This window comes from Erinaceus europaeus, chromosome 16 (genome assembly GCF_950295315.1).
Source record: "Erinaceus europaeus chromosome 16, mEriEur2.1, whole genome shotgun sequence".
NCBI classification, from domain to species: Eukaryota; Metazoa; Chordata; class Mammalia; order Eulipotyphla; family Erinaceidae; genus Erinaceus; species Erinaceus europaeus.
In genome coordinates, this window is record NC_080177.1 from 20,369,621 (window position 1) to 20,386,007 (window position 16,387).

At 44.8% G+C, this 16,387-nt stretch overlaps 1 protein-coding gene across 1 annotated transcript in view; it reads left to right on the forward strand.

Annotated features, from left to right (window-relative positions):
- Positions 1-1,420: 1,420 nt before the first annotated feature.
- Positions 1,421-16,387, forward strand: part of MAPK6 (mitogen-activated protein kinase 6) — a 61,502-nt gene continuing 46,535 nt past the window's right edge. Inside the window, exon 1 of the mRNA XM_060174664.1 lies at positions 1,421-1,596. The gene's annotated coding sequence lies outside the window, so the exon portion shown is untranslated. The remainder of the gene's footprint in view (positions 1,597-16,387) is intronic.

Sequence of the window (16,387 nt, forward strand, 5' to 3'; positions counted from 1 at the left end):
ATTGAATTCTCTTTGCTGGTAGACTGTTCCACCTCTGATGTGAGTTTTAGTAGCTGAAATGCTACCTTGCACCAGGGCTGTGTATGTTTCATCTTTCATCCGTGACAGAGTCCTCCCACCAGCTGGATGACGCTCTAGAGAGGATTCAAACTCTGAGACAGACTGAAGTGTTTAGGTTACATTTGAGATAGCTGCCAGATTGGGGGAGGGGGGCAGCGGTGTAGGGAAGACATGATCGGCTGTTGAGCAGAACAGTAGGCTCTCAGCCCCAGCTGAACCTACTATTCTAGGCAAATCCTGAAGGAAATGACAGCTGGGTGCTAACAGTGGTTCTCACACCTGAGTGTCAAGCTCTTTCTTGAAGGGCATCTGGTGGATGCATCCTAGTGTCCACTACAGCTATGTCAACAACTTACTCTCAAATTATCCAGGTTTAAAAAAAAAAAGGTCTGGTGGTCCAGTAGGTGGCACAGTGGATGATAAAACGCTTGACTCTCAAGCTTGAGGTCCTGGGTTCAAGCCCCGGTAGTACATGTACCAGAGTGATGTCTGGTTCTTTCTCTCTCTCCTCCTGTTTTTCTCATCAATTAAAAAAAAAAAAAAAAAAAAGGTCTGGACCCAGAGAGAGAGCTCACCAGGTAGGTTGCATGCTTTGCCATGTGCATGGCCCACATTTGAACCCTAACACCACATGGGAGTGTCACAGCAGCACCAGGGGAAGCTCCAGTGCTGTGTTATCTCTCCTTCTCTCTGTCTCTCTACTCAAATGAAAAATGCAGCATAGGAGTAGTGGAACTGTGTTCAAGGTCCTGGCTTTGAAAAGAAAAGAGAAAAGTTCACTGTGCTGTATGTACAAATCTTTACATGTTTGAAATACTCTCAAAAATAAGTCACTGGAAAAATTAGCAAAGGTAAATTCGATGTGACTACAGAAATACCTAAAAAATAACTTCCTGTTGCTGGTAGCAAAGGAAGAAAAAGCATGCTGAAAGATGGAAAACACCTTTGAATGAGTAAACGTGGATCACCAGAAGAGTCAGTGGGAGATAAGACTGACAAAGGCAAGTTGAGGCTTCATTCTTGCTGACACAATATACTTCAGAATAGGGCAGGAACACAAAAATGCCTGTTTCATCACAGCCAAGCTGGCCTTTAATCTCCCCACAGCTCTTCTGCATAGGTAAAGCCTTTTCTGGTTCATCTCTAATGGTTCCTGCTTCCTGGCTTCCTCTTCCTCCGTTCCTCACCTCTCCAGGGCCAGCATGGAACTTGGAATGTGGCGATGTGTGTTTGCTCAGCATCTCCATACTGGGATGAAAAGTATTTTTAGGATTAGTCTCTGAGTCACAGAAGGAGGAGGAAAAGAACCATTTTAATCTCTTCCTTTTTCCCTCTTTCATAACCTGTTGTACAACTAAATCATTTCAGAAATTCATTCCTTCTCCTCCTCCCCCAAGAGTGCTTTGCGTTTTCATTTTTCCTTTGGAAACAAGATCTGCAAACCTTCAACAAAGTGTTCTTAAAAATGGAAGAAATCTTTGCTGCTAGAAAGGACCCACAGGCTAAAGCAAAGGAGATGGCATGAGCTGCTCTCATGTAAGTAAGTCTATTTCTTACCATACTGATTGTTGGGACTGGAGAAATTGTAGGTATTACTCTTCCTCCCATCCTTATTGTCTCTTCCCCTCCCCTTTTATCTTTCTTAGGCTGAGTAGAAGACACATTCTCCTTTTTTCTTCCTTCCTTCCTTCTTTTTCCCCTTCCTTCTTCTCTCTCTCTTTTTTAAATATTTATTTTTTCATTCCCTTTTGTTGCCCTTGTTGTTTTATTGTTGTAATCGTTGTTGAATAGAACAGAGAGAAATGGAGAGAGGAGGGGAAGACAGAGAGGGGGAGAGAAAGAGAGACAGCTGCAGACCTGCTTCACCTCTTGTGAAGCGACTCCCCTGCAGGTGGGGAGCCAGGGGCTAGAATGGGGATCCTTAAGATGGTCCTTGAGAGTCGGGCGGTAGCGCAGCGAGTTAAGTGCACATGGCACAAAGAGCAAGGGCTGGCATAAGGATCCCTGTTCAAGCCCCCAGCTTCCCACCTGCAGGAGGTCGCTTCGCTGGCGGTGAAGCAGGTCTGCGGGTGTCTATCTTTCTTTCCTCCTCTCTGTCTTCCCCTCCTCTCTCCATTTCTCTCTGTCCTGTCCAACAACAACAACAGCTATGACAACAATAACAACTACAACAAGTACAACAACAAGGGCAACAAAATGGGAAAACTAGCCTCCAGGAGCAGTGGATTTGTAGTAAAGGCAATGAGCCCCAGCAATAACCGTGGAGGCATTAAAAAAAAAAAAGATGGTCCATTTTTTCCCTTTTGTTGCCCTTGTTTATTGTTGTTGTTATTGCTGTCATTATTGTTGGATAGGACAGAGTGAAATCGAGAGAGGAAGGGAAGACAGAGGAGGAGAGAAAGACACCTGCAGACCTGCTTCACTGCTTGTGAAGCAACCTCCCTGAAGGTGAGGGCCTGGGGCTCGAACTGAGATCCTTGCTCCAGTCAAGCCATGTGCACTTAACCTGCTGCGCTACTGCCCGGTCCCTTCATAGACTTTTCTTTTCTCTTTTTAAATTTATTAATGAGAAAGGAAGATAGAGAAAGAACTAGACATCACTCTGGTACATGTGCTGCCGGAGGTTGAACTCAGGACCTCATGCTTGACAGTCCAATGCTTTACCCACTGTACCACCTCCCGGACCACCCTTCATAGAATTTTTTTTTCTCTTCTTTTCCTCCTCCAGGGTTATTGCTGGGCTCGGTGCCTGCACCATGAATCCACCGCTCCTGGAGGCCATTTTTCCCCCCCTTTTGTCGCCCTTGTTGTAGCTTCGTTGTGGTTATTATTATTGCCCTTGTTGACGCAATTCGTTGTTGGATAGGACAGAGAGAAAAGGAGAGAGGAGGGGAAGACAGAGGAGGGTAAGACAGAGGAGGGGAAGACAGAGGGGAAGACAGAGGAGTGGGTTCACGTAGGGAGCCATACAGTGGTGCACCTGGTTAAGCGCACACTATACAGTGTGCAAGGACCCCGGTTCAAGTCCCTCATCCCCACCTACAGAGGGAAAGCAGAGTGGTGAAATAAAGATGCAGGTGTCTCTGTCTCTCTCCCTCTCTATCTCTCCCTATCCTCTCAGTTTCTCTCTATCTCTATCCAATAACAAATAAATAAAATTTAAAAGGAAACTAAAAAAAAATGGATTCCTGTAGCTGAAGTCACTGGTTTAGATATGGTTAAGTCCTTCAGAATAGTAAACACTGAACAGATGGATTAAGTTAGAAAAAAGATCGATAGTGCTAAGTTCTGTGAATTGACAGAGGCCTGGCAAATGAATTTCATTCTGTTCTGATTTTGAATAATGCATTTGGCGTGATTAATCTCAATTACACGTAAAAGAAGATGAGCTTGGAGCTGTGTTTTATTCCAGGAAAGTGAACCACTTGTTAACTATGTCTGTAAATCATATGCTAATCAAATGCTAGGTCTCTCTGCTAAGAAAATAGAAAAGAGTCCCACAATGACCTTGGGTCCATATTCCCAGAGGGATAAAGAATAGAAAAGCTATCAGGGAAGTGGATGGGATACGGAGATCTGGTGGTGAGAATTGTGTGGAGTTGTACCCCTCTTATCTTATGGTTTTGTTAATGTCTCTTTGTTTTAAATAAATAAATAAAATAAAAAAATAAAAAATAAATAGAAAAGAGAGTTGGATGGTAGCGCAGCGGGTTAAGCACAGGTGGTGCAAAGTGCAAGGACTGGCGTAAGGATCTTGGTTCAAGCCTCTGGCTCCCCACCTGCAGGGGAGTCCCTTCACAAGTGGTGAAGCAGGTCTGCAGCTGTCTATCTTTCTCTCCCCCTCTCTGTCTTCCCCTCCTCTCTCCATGTCTCTCTGTCCTATCCAACAATGTCAACATCAATAAGAACAACAATAATAATTACAACAACAATAAAAAAACAAGGGCAACAAAAGTGAAAATAAATAAATATTAAAAAAGAAAAGAAAATTGAAAGCATAACTTTTGTCCTGTATTTGACAAAATGGTAATGAAGCTATTCCTGGTTCATAGCATACAGTCTCTTTGGTGTGGCTGGTGTGTATTAGTTACCAGAGAACAATCAACACTGCCCTTATGAACATGTAAGTTAATCTTATTTATTTTATTATTATGATTTTTTAAACCAGAGCACACTGCTCAGATCTGCTTGTTGGTGGTGCAGGGGATAAACTCTGGGACCTTTCCCATCTAAGTTCTGTGTGCTGTCTCCACAGCTCTTTGCGTCTTACCCTTCAGGATGCAGAGGGACTCTTCAAATCCCCTCCCCCAAACAATAAAGTGAAGCTATGGCCATTGCTAACATTCTCTTACAGACTGGGGTCCAACTGACACCATGCCTTTCTGTGCTCTCCGTCTTTCTGAGGCTTTAGGAAAGTACAGTCAGTCCCTTTTATGACTCTGAAACTGAAAAATGCATTTTCCCCAGAGAAACAATGTAACAGATGTGCGTTTGGTTCTCAGGCCTCCTCCTGAATCCCAGTTAGCTTTTAGGCAGCTTGGCTGTCAGAGGAGAACTGTGACCCACAGCATTTTTCTATGGGAAAATGTGTCCCAGTAGAGGAACAAGGTCTTCCTTCCTCCCCCGCTTCCTACCTCTATGAGTAAGGAAAGCTGCCTTCAGTGCAGGAAATGCATCTGCCCAGTGTGGGCAGCTGGGGTGCAGTAGCCTGGGAAGTCTGACCACTAGGCTCTCCCATCTCCTGCCCTTTTTCAAAGTAGGGTGTGTAGGGTACGTGCTGCTAAAGGTGTTAAACTAGAAAGCCCTTGGGGTCAGCTGGTGACACAGTTGGTCAAGCGGACATGTTACAATACGAAAAGACCCACATTCAAGCCCCTGGTTCTCACCTGCAAGGGAAAGTTTCACAAGTGGTGAAGCAGGGCTGCAGGTGAGAAGCTGAGAGAGAAAGAGAAGTTGAGGGAGATAGAGACCAAGGGTCAGCTGCAGCCCTGCTTCACCAGTTGTAAAGCTTCCCTCCTGCAAGTGGGAAGCAGAGGTTTGAACCTGGGTCCTTTCACATTGCAACCCGTGTGTTCAGTGAGATGTGCCACTGTCTGTCCCATCTCTGTCTTTCTGTCTAAAGAAGTCAGCCTGGAACAGTCAAGCTCCAGTGACAACGACAAAATATTTATTAGTATGAATATTGTAATTCATTTTAACATAATTTATTTATTGGGGGATTAATGGTTTACAGTCAACAGTAAAATACAATAGTTTGTACATGTGTAACATTTCCCCGCTTTCCACATAACAGTTCAACCCCCACTAAGTCCTCCTCTGCTATCCTGTTCCAGGACCTGAACCCTCCTTCCCACCCCAGAGTTTTTTACTTTGGTGCAATATAACTATGCCAATTTTTAATACAAATCTAAGAACTTTTAATTTCTTTTTTAAAAATATCTTTTTTATTTGTTAATATTTATTTATTTTCCCTTTTGTTGCCCTTGTTTTTCATTGTTGTTGTGGTTATTGTTGTTGATGTCGTAGTTGTTAGATAGGACAGAGAGAAATGGAGAGAGAAGGGGAAGACAGAGGTGGGAGAGAAAGACAAACACCTGCAGACCTGCTTCACCGCCTGTGAAGCGACCCCCCTGCAGGTGGGGAGCTGGGGCTCCAACCGGGATCCTTACATGGGTCCTTGGCGCTTTGCGCCATGTGTGCTTAACCCTCTGCACTACTGCCCGACTCCCAGAGCTTTTAATTTCTATGTGAAATCACCAAAATGATACAACTTCTCCCTTACAGCCCATACATATTCTGTTCTGACCAGAGCAATGGAAACACTTTAGAAAATAGCTATCTTCAAAAAAAAGAAAAGAAAAGAAAAGAGCTTTATATATATATATATATATATATACTTTCAGGGTTATTGCTGGGGCCCAGAGAAATGGAGAGAGGAGGGGAAGGCAGTGAGGGGTGGGGGGAGAAAGACGGACACCTGCAGACTTGCTTCAATGCTCATGAAGCGACTCCCCTGCAGTTGGGGAGCCAGGGGCTCCAACCGGAATCCCTGTGCTGGTCGCCGTGCTTCGCACCATGTGTGCTTAACCCGCTGCACCACTGCCTGACCCCCAAAGCCATCTTCATCTTCATAATTTCACCTTTGTTGCTGCTGTTCTCACCTCTAGGGTTATCACACAGTTTCATATCTGTAGGATTCCACCACTTCTCTCTCCTGGTGGACTCATTTCTTTTCCTTTTCATAACACACCGTCTACTTTTGACTTACTAAGGAGTGAAAGAGTGAGAGAGAGAGAGAGAAAAAGGCAACGTTTGCAGCACAAGTTGTTGGCTAACACAGGGAAGTAACACAGGAAAGACTATGATAAGGTTCCCTGGCCTCTTGTGTTTCTGAGCTTGTCATGACCTTTTGAAACACATTTTAGCTGCAACAGAAAACACTTAGAGCTATCAGTACCACCGCTCCCCCCCCCACAAATTGTAGACATAGTACACACTGTACTTGCTTACTTGGTTTTCCTAAAGTCCACTGCACGATGGGCTCACCAGGACTCAGGCTCTTGAGGCACTGAGAAGACTGTGACTGCAGCAACAGGGAACAGCGGGCAGTGGATGGTATCTCTCTTGCTAAAATTGTTTCATCCAGCTACACTAAAGCACATAGGTTAAAAGGCAAATTAGGAATTGCTTTCTTTCTTTTTAGTTTTGAGTTATTAATTGATGAGGTGAGGGCAGAGAAAGAGAACCAGATATCAATCTGATACATGCACTACTGAGGATTGAATGTGGGACCTCGTGCTTGAGAGTCCAACATTTTATCTATTGTGCCACCTCCCACAGCACATAAATTAGGAGTTTCAAGAGGGCAATAGTAAGAATATTAAGTCAGGGGGGATAGGTGGTGGCACATTTGGTTAAATGCACATAGTACTAAGTGCAGGGACCCACACAAGGATCTGGGTTCAAGCCCCTGGTTCTCCATCTGAAAGGGGGACAATTCACAAGCAGCGAAGCAGGTCTGCAGGTGTCTCTCTGTCTCTCTCCCTCTCTATCTCCCCTCCTCTTTCAATTTCTCTCTGTCCTATATAATAAAATGGAAAAAGAGAGAAGGAGAAAGAGTATTAAGTTAAATATGGGATTTTTTTTTGTGTGTGTCTCCAGGGTTATTGCTGGGACTTGGTGCCTTCACTACAAATCCACTGCTCCTGGAGGCCACCTCTTCCCTTTTGTTGCCCTTGTTGTTTATTGGTGTTGTTGTTACTATTATTGTTTTTAATTAAATTTTTTTCATATTTATTTATTTATTCCCTTTTGTTGTCCTTGTTTTATTGTTGTAGTTATTATTGATGTCCTCGTTGTTGGATAGGACAAAGAGAAATGGAGAGAGGAGGGGAAGACAGAAAGGGGAAAGAAAGACACCTGCAGACCTGTGTCACCGCCTGTGAACCGACTCCCCTGCAGGTGTGGAATGGGGGCTTGAACCGGGATCCTTACTCTGGTCCTTGCTCTTTGTGCCATGTGCGCTTAACCAGCTGCGCTACCGCCCGACTCCCAGTTACTATTATGTTGTCATTGTTGCTGAATAGGACAGAGAGAAATTGAGAGAGGAGGGGAAGACAAAAAAAAGGGGAGAGAAATAGACACCTGCAGAGCTGCTTCACCGCTTGTGAGGTGATGTCCGCGCAGGCGGGGAGCCAGGGTCTCGAACCTGGATCCTCATGCCGGTCCTTGTGCTTTGTACCACGTGCGCTTAACCCACTGCGGTACTGCCCGACTCCCAAATATGAGAGCTTTCTGGACATGGAGTCCTGAGTAATGTCTGAGCATGGGGTGTGGGGGGGTGAGAGTATAGTGGGGAGACACTTGCCACAGCCTGGGCTTACTCCCAGGCTTGGAGCTGCCCTGGATGGGCAGATGGGTTCTGGACCTTCTGAGAACCAGGTCATTTTTTTTGCTAAGACACCACACATGGGGTACTACTGTAGGCAGTGATGCTACAGTCAAGACCCCAGAGGTGGGTACAGGCCTCTGAGGAGAATAGAGTTTTCAGGGAAGGGTCTTACAGTGGTGGACCCCACCTACACCTGCAACGACTCCCATTTCTGGGTGGTCCTTCTCTCCCTCAGCAGTAATTACCAGCTGGCAAAATACTTCTCAAATAGAAGGCCAGAGAAGGGGTTGTAGAAAGCAGATTATGGTGGTGCTGGGATGGGGGAGGGGGTGTTTAACTTGGGACTCTGGAGCCTCAGGCATGAGAGTCTTTTTGTATAACCATTATGCTATGTACCCCCACCCAAAGACAGGCTTCTTAAACTTTATCACATATTACATTGACAACCAAAAAAACTGAAACCCTGGGAGTCGGGCTGTAGCGCAGCGGGTTAAGCGCAGGAGGTGCAAAGCACAAGGACCGGCATAAGGATCCTGATTCGAGCCCCGGCTCCCCACCTGCAGGGGAGTCGCTTCACAGGCGGTGAAGCAGGTCTGCAGGTGTCTATCTTTCTCTCCCCTCTCTGTCTTCCCTCCTCTCTCCATTTCTCTCTGTCCTATCCAACAACAACAAAAACAATAATAATAACTACAACAATAAAACAACAAGGGCAACAAAAGGGAATAAATAAATTAAATAAATATTTTTTAAAAAACCCTGAAACCCTGAAGGGATTGAACAGAAAACACTGCTTACTTGGGGGTTTTAGCAGGAAGAGATTCAGGAAACCCTTGAGGGCTAGAGTGACAGAATGGTTTTGCAAAAGACTTTCATGCCTGAGACTCCAAGATCACATGTTCAGTCCCCAACACCATCACAAACCAGAGCTGAGCAGTACTCTGGTCTCTCTCTCTGAATCTCTCTCATAAAGTAAACAAACAAACAAACAAATGCCCTTGAATAGTGTTGCTGGGGATGGCAGGATAGTCTGTTGTGCAAGTGAGGTAGTCAAGGAAAATTGGCCACCTTCTTATTTCCTGGATGAGCTGTTCTTTCATTCAGGAAGTGGTAGATCATATTTGTTTTATTTCCTTCCAATAGCTTCTTCTTCTTTTAATATTTTCTCTTTTTTTCTCTTTTGTTGCCCTTGTAGTTTATCGTTATTGTTGTTAGTATTATTCATTGTTATTGCTGTTGTAGTTGTTAATAGGACAGAGAGAAATCAAGAGAGGAGGGGAAGACAGAGAGAGGGAGAGAAAGACACCTGCAAGACCTGCTTCATCACCTGTGAAGCAAGCCCCCACAGGTGGGGAACGGGGGCTCGAACCGGGATCCTGATGCCAGTCTGTGTGCTTTCCGCCATGTGCACTTAACCTGCTATGCCTTGCTCCCACCAATAGCTTCTTGATCATTTCAGTTATCCAGAGTTCAATGGTTCATTGGCTCCAGTTTGATTACTTTCTTTCTTTCTTTCTTTTCTTTTCTTTTTTTTTTTGCCTACAGGGTTATTGCTGGGTTGCTGGTGCTCGGTGCCTGCACAATGAATCCATTGCTCCTGGAAGCTATTTTTCCCCTTGTTGTTTATCGTTGTTATTGTTGTTGTTATTGATGTCATTGTTGCTGGATAGAGAGAGGAGGGGAAGACAGAATGAGAGAAAGGTAGACACCTGCAGATCTGCTTCACTGCCTGTGAAGCAACACCCCTGCAGGTGGGGAGCCGAGGGCTCGAACTGGGATCCTTATGGCAGGCCTTGTGCTTTACACCACGTGTTGTGCTTAACCCGCTGCACTACTGCCCGGCCCCTGGTCTCTTTCCTTTCTCTTCTTTTCTCCTTCCTTCCTTCCTCCCTCCCTCCCTCCCTCCCTCCCTCCCTCCCTCCCTCCCTCCCTTCCTTCCTTCCTTCCTTCCTTCCTTCCTTCCTTCCTTCCCTTCCCTTCCCTTCCCTTCCTCTGTTTATTGGATAGAAACAGAGAGAAATTGAGAGGGGAGGGGGACATAGAAAGGGAAAGAGAGAGATGCCTTGCAGCCCTGCTTCACCACTTGTGAAGCTTTTAACCTGCAGGTAGGGACCAGGGGCTTGAACCCAGGTCCTTGCACACTGTAATATGTGCTTAACCAGGTGCACCACCGCCTGGCCTTCTTTCTTTCTTTCTTTCTTTGTCTTTCTTTCTCTTTATATTTGTTGATTTATTTATTTATGAGAGACTAGAGCATCACTCTGGCATATATGGTGCTGGGGGCTTGAACTCAAGGCCTTGTAAGTCTTATGCTTCACCATTGGGCTGCCTTCCTTAGATTCCTTTTCCTTATTTATGTCAGCTGATAACTTGAGCACTCAGAATGCCCAGGGTAAATCACTTTTCTGCACAAGTTTAGAGTTATAAATTGTGATCACTCCCCTGAACCCCCCCCCAAAATGACAGAAGGTTTGATCATTGGAGTTCAGAAGTGGGGAAGAGTGACTACTGTTGTGATTACAAGAAACTGTTCTGTGCCTACTGTTTAGAAGTTTTGTCATCCCTGTGGATGAGTACAACACACCTGTTGTTTTCTTTATAGTGGTCATGTGGTAAGGGGCCAGAGGCTGTTCTGAATAAACTGAGGATGGTCATAGAAGATTATGTAGGGGAGCTAGCACCCTTGGCGGCATAACAGATTTCCATACCTGCGGCACCAGAGGTCCGAGGTTCCATACACCACCATAAGCTACAGCTGAGCAATGCTCTAGTCAAATGAAAAAAAGAATAAAAAAATTTAAATAATCTATATAAATAAACTATATATAAAGTGCTAGCAAAGTGTGAAAATTACAACATTATGCTACACTACTGACTTAAGTCTACCATTTCTACAAATCTATCTCGACTCCAGAAAATACCTCCTAGGCAGATAAACTAGAGGGAGGATCCTTTGATAATTTAATGATTGGTTTTGTAAAATTATCCCAGTAGGTATTTTCCAGTACATTTAGGTGTTTAGTTACATAACAGTTCTTCAGAAAAGTAAGTACAGATTTTTTTTTTTCTGAAAGCAATTTTTATTAAAGACAGGTTTGGGGCTGGGGAGATTGCATAATGATTATGCAAAAAGGCTTTCATGCCTGAGGTTCTGAGGAACAAGGTTCAATTCTCAGCAACACCATAAGCAGAGTTGAGCAATGCTCTGGTAAACAACCGTCACCACCACCACCACTTGGTTTTGTCCAAAAGATTCAAGTAGTGTATTGCATCTTTACTACAAAAATCTCATTCAGACTACTTGGTAGGGCCTTGATAAACAATACTATTATTTTCCTCCTGAGCAGGAAGTTTTATTGCCTTATCTAGTTAAGTGAGGGAATCCTTGATTTTCATCTGCAGGAGTGTTCATAGCACTTACACTTTATCATGTGTGAGGACCTGCGTTCGAGCCCCTGGCCACCACATGAGAGTACCTGCCAAGGTGACATAAGAACGTGATGTACTTTTTGGAGAAAATGCATGTAACATGAAATAAGTAAAAATCCTTTTTTTAAAAAATGGAAGGAAATATAGCCAGAGGCTTGCAGGGTCCTAGTCCTGTGTATCTGCTCATGACAGTTAGTTACATTTACTCATTCAGTGTCAATGTGACTTTTATTTTATTATTTTTAAAATTATCATTAGTATTTTTTTTTTACCTCTAGGATTATCACTGGGGCTCGGTGCATGCAATACAAGTCCACTGCTCCAGGAGGCCATTTTTTCTGGTTTTTTGTTTTGTTTTGTTTTGATCGGCCAGAGAGAAATTGAGAGAGGAGGGGAGGACAGACAGGGAGAGAAAGATAGACACGTGCAGATCTGCTTCACCGCTTGTGAAGTGACCCCCTTGTAGGTGGGGAGCCAGGGGCTAGAACTAGGATCCTTGCAGGTCCTTGTGCTTCATACTATATGTGCTTAATCTGGTGTGCCACCGCTGGGCCTCTTTGATGTGACTTTATAGACCACAGCTATGACAAGCAATGAAGATGAGCAGGATTTGGCAGGTCCCCCACCCCATGGAAGGTCATTTCCTTTACAGATCAAATTACAATGTGCTTTTCTCAAAGCCATGCCTAGAAGAATGATCATTTACAATTGAGGGTATAGGGGCTGGGCCACAAGGTAACTCACTTGAAGAGTATGATACTTTGCCATGTGCTCAACCCAGGTTCAAGCCTGTCCTCACCGCACTGGACGAAACTTCAGTGCTGTGGAATCTTTGTCTTTCTCCCTCTGCAGCTCTGTCTTTACCTCTATCTGAAAAAAAGGTCAACCCAGTGATCTGGGAGGTGGCACAGTGGATATAAAGCATTGGATTCTCAAGCATAAAGTCCTCAGTTTGATCCCCAGAAGTACATGTATCAGAGTGATGTCTGGTTCTCTCTCTGTCACTCACTCCTCTTAATCTCTTTCATTAATAAATAAATATTTTTTTAAAAAAAAAGTCAACCCAGAGCAGTGAAACCTCAGTGATGAGGAGAGAGAGAGGGAGAGAGAGATGAGAGGACTGGGAAGCAGCTCAGTGCATACCTTCCATGCACGAGGCCCTGGGTTCAATTCTGGGCACCATATGGATGCACCATAGGCAGCATGGAGGGTGAGCACAGGACTCTAAGGATGTTGGGACTGTGCTCTGGTGTCTCTCCCTCACTTTCAAAATAAAAAGAGGTTGGGGGTCTGGCAATAGCACAGCTGGTTAAGTGCAAGTGGCGCAAAACGCAAGGACCGGCTTAAGGATCCCAATTTGAGCCCCCAGCTCCCCACCTGCAGGGGAGTCACTTCACAGGCGGTGAAGCATGCCTGCAGGTGTCTTATCTTTCTCGCCCCCTCTCTGTCCCCCCGCCCCCTCTATTTCTCTCTGTCCTACCCAACAACGATCGATATCAACAACAACAACAACAACCACAAGACTACAGCAACAAGGGCAACAAAAGGGGAAAAAAAAAAAAAAAAGGCCTCCAGGAGCTGTGGATTCATGGTGCAGGCACTGAGCCCCAGCAATAACCTGGGAGGCAAACAAACAAACATATATATAGAGAGAGACACGGAGAGCGCCAGGGCATCGGCCACTTGGAGCATGCATTTTGCCATGCATGAGGACTGAGGCTCAAGCCCCTATCATATAGGAGCACTTATGAGTGGTGAGGTGATGCTGCGGTGTCTCTCTTCTCTCTGTCTCTTCTTCTCTACCTCTCCCTCCCTTTCTGTCCATCACCTTTTATCTAAGCAAAAAGACAAGAAAATGGAAGGGAAGGAGTCTGCCAGAAGCTGAGTAATTGTGCAGGGTCAGAGCCCCAGCAATAGCCCTGGTGGAAAAATAATAATTAATTAAAATATATACATATGTGGGAGTCAGGTGGTACTGCAGCGGTTAAGTGCATGTGGCACAAAGCGCAAGGACCGGCTTAAGGGTCCTGGCTTGAGCCCCCAGCTCCCCACCTGCCGGGGAGTCACTTCACAGGCAGTGAAGCAGGTCTGCAGGTGTCAAAAAATTTTTAAAAATTAAAAAAAAAACATATATATACACATATGTAATGAAAGTTGATCTAGGGGCATGTCTCGGCAGTACTGTGCTGTGTGGAGCCCTGGGCTCATTCCCTGGGACCACATTAAAACTATTAAATTGAGAATATAAACATGGAGGGCCGGGTGGTAGCGCACCAGGCTGTGCTTTGGCACATGTGCTGCCAGGGACTGAACTCATGCTTGAGAGTCCAGAACTTTACCCACTGCACCACTTCCTGGACCACATTTTCTTTTTATCAGAACACTGCTCAGCTCTGGCTTTTGATGGTGCAGAGGACTGAACTTCTATCTTTGGAAGCTCAGAATTGAGTTTCTTTGCATAACCATTATGCTATCTACCCAGGAGAAAAATCTATATTGTTTTTCCTGCCCTGGAGAAAAATCTATATTGTTTTTCCTGAGTGTTCAAAGCTTCAAGATTAGCATCACTGTATTAACCAATGTTTGACTCAAACTTCTCTGCAATGATGTCAGCCTGTACCTATCTTATTCATGAAAGTGACTTAGTTGTAGGGCCCAGAGGTCAGCATAATGGTTATGCAACAGACTTTCATGTCTGAGGCTCTGAGGCTGAAACTCTGATTAGCCAGAGCTGAACAATGCTCTGGGAAAAAAAGAATTTTCTTTGAAATTTTTAGAAAATACCAACAGTTAACAAATTTGTTTAGCAATGTAATAATCCTATCAAAAGTGATATTTCTTTGTAATGCATTACTTGAAAATAATTAGTGACTATTAACTGTTACATATTCCCTAACATCATATTCAGTGTTTATTTAATTAATTTATTAATGGACAGAGACAGAAGCTGAGAGGTGAGGGGCGATATAGAGGGAGAGAAACACAAAGACACCCGCAGCACAGCTTCACCACACGTGCTTTCCCCCTGCAGCTGGGAACCAGCTGGGAACCAGGGGTTTGAACCTGGGTCCTTTTGCACTGTAGTGTGTGTATTTAACCAGGTGTGCCACCATCTGGCCCCTTCTAGTCAGTGTTTTAGACTAGAAAATTACACCAGGGGTTGGCATAAATATAGTGGCCTATATTTTTAAAGTCTTTTTTAAATTGTAACTACCATAATGTTTTCTGTATTTGTTTACCAGAGTACTGCTCAGCTCTGGCTTATGATGGTGCAGGGGACTGAACCTGGGACTTCAAGGCCTCAGGAATGAGAATCTCTTTGCTTAACCTTTATATGATCTCCTCCACCCTACCCCAATCCCCACCCTCCCCCTTTTTTTTTTACTAGAGCACTGCTCAGCTCTGGCTTATGATGGCACAGGGATTGAACCTATCTATCGCCCAACTCCCAGACGTGCACTCTTCTCTTGGTCTTGAGGAGTGGCAGCTTTTTGATACCTTTCAGCTCAGTTTAAAACTTTCCTTTGGGGTAGTCGGTAGATAGCATAATGGTTATGCAAAGAGACTCTCATGCCTGAGGCTTCAAAGTCCCAGGTTCAATCCCTCTACCACCACCGTGCCACCATGAGCCAGAGCTGAGCAGTGCTCTGGTAAAAAACAAACAAACAAAAAAACTTTCCCTTGGCGGTAGTGCAGCGGGTAGTAGTGCAGTGGGCATTAAGCACACATAGTGGAAAGCGCAAGGACCCCAGTTGGAGCCCCCGGCTCCCCACCTGCAGGGGAGTCGCTTCCCAGGCGGTGAAGCAGGTCTGCATGTATCTGGCTTTCTCTCCCCCTCTGTCTTTCCTTCCTCTCTCCATTTCTCTCTGTCCTATCCAACAACAACGACATCAATAACAATGATAATAATAACCACAACAGTGGTAAAACTATCAGGGTAACAAAAGGGGAAAAATGCCCTCCAAGAGCAGTGGATTCGTGGTGCAGGAGCCCTGGCAATAACCCTGGAGGCAAAAAATAATAACAAGGATAAGCAACAAGGGTTCCAGAGATAACCTGGAGGCAAAAACCAAAACCAACAAACAAAACACTACTCAGCTCTGGTTTATGGTGGTGTGGGCATTTAGTCTGATCTCAGTCATACTTTTTCACTAAGTTTTTTAAAAACTCGATCTCCAGAACCTTGTAACAATCCTGTCCCTGACCTCCCACTTTGAGATGCTACACAGAAAGTCAACATGGTTGAATTACAGCTGTAAGCAATAAAATTCATTTACTTGATTAGTAGGTAACTTGGGTGGTCTTTGCTGAAAAGCAGGCGCTGACACTGTTTTTTCTTTAAAAGATTTATTAATGAGAGTGAGCACCAGAGCACCACTCTGGCTGAGATGCCAGGAATAATGGAGCTAGAAACCTCATGCACACAAGTCCAGTGTGCTACCCCCTGCACCATCTCCCCACAGCATCATCACTTTGTATTTCTCTTGAGGGAAGGCCAGGCTGCTTGTGACATCCTTCCCTCCCCCCCCCCCCAATCCTAGTGATCTTCACTGAGCCTGAGGCAGGAGAAAAAAAAACAACCTAGGAATTCCAGGAGAGCTCAGTGGTCACAGACATGGCGCTTTCTGGCAGGGTGGCCACATCCACAAGATGGAAATCTGGCTTGAAACAAGCCTGCCCTCTTTTTGCTTTATCTACTTAACCACCTCATCCTCACATCTGGTAATCAGATGGTATTTTCATTTCTTGAAGCTTTTAATTTTTTTTATATTTATTTACTTTCCCTTTTGTTACCCTTGTTTTATTGTTGTAGTTATTGATGTCGTCGCTAGATAGGACGGAGAGAAATGGAGAGAGGAGGGGAAGACAGGGTGGGGGGAGAGAAAGACAGACACCTGCAGACCTGCTTCACCACCTGTGAAGCGACTCCCCTGCAGGTGGGGGCTCGAACCGGGATCTTTACGCTGGTCCTTGCGCTTTGCGCCACGTGCGCTTGACCCGCTGCACAAC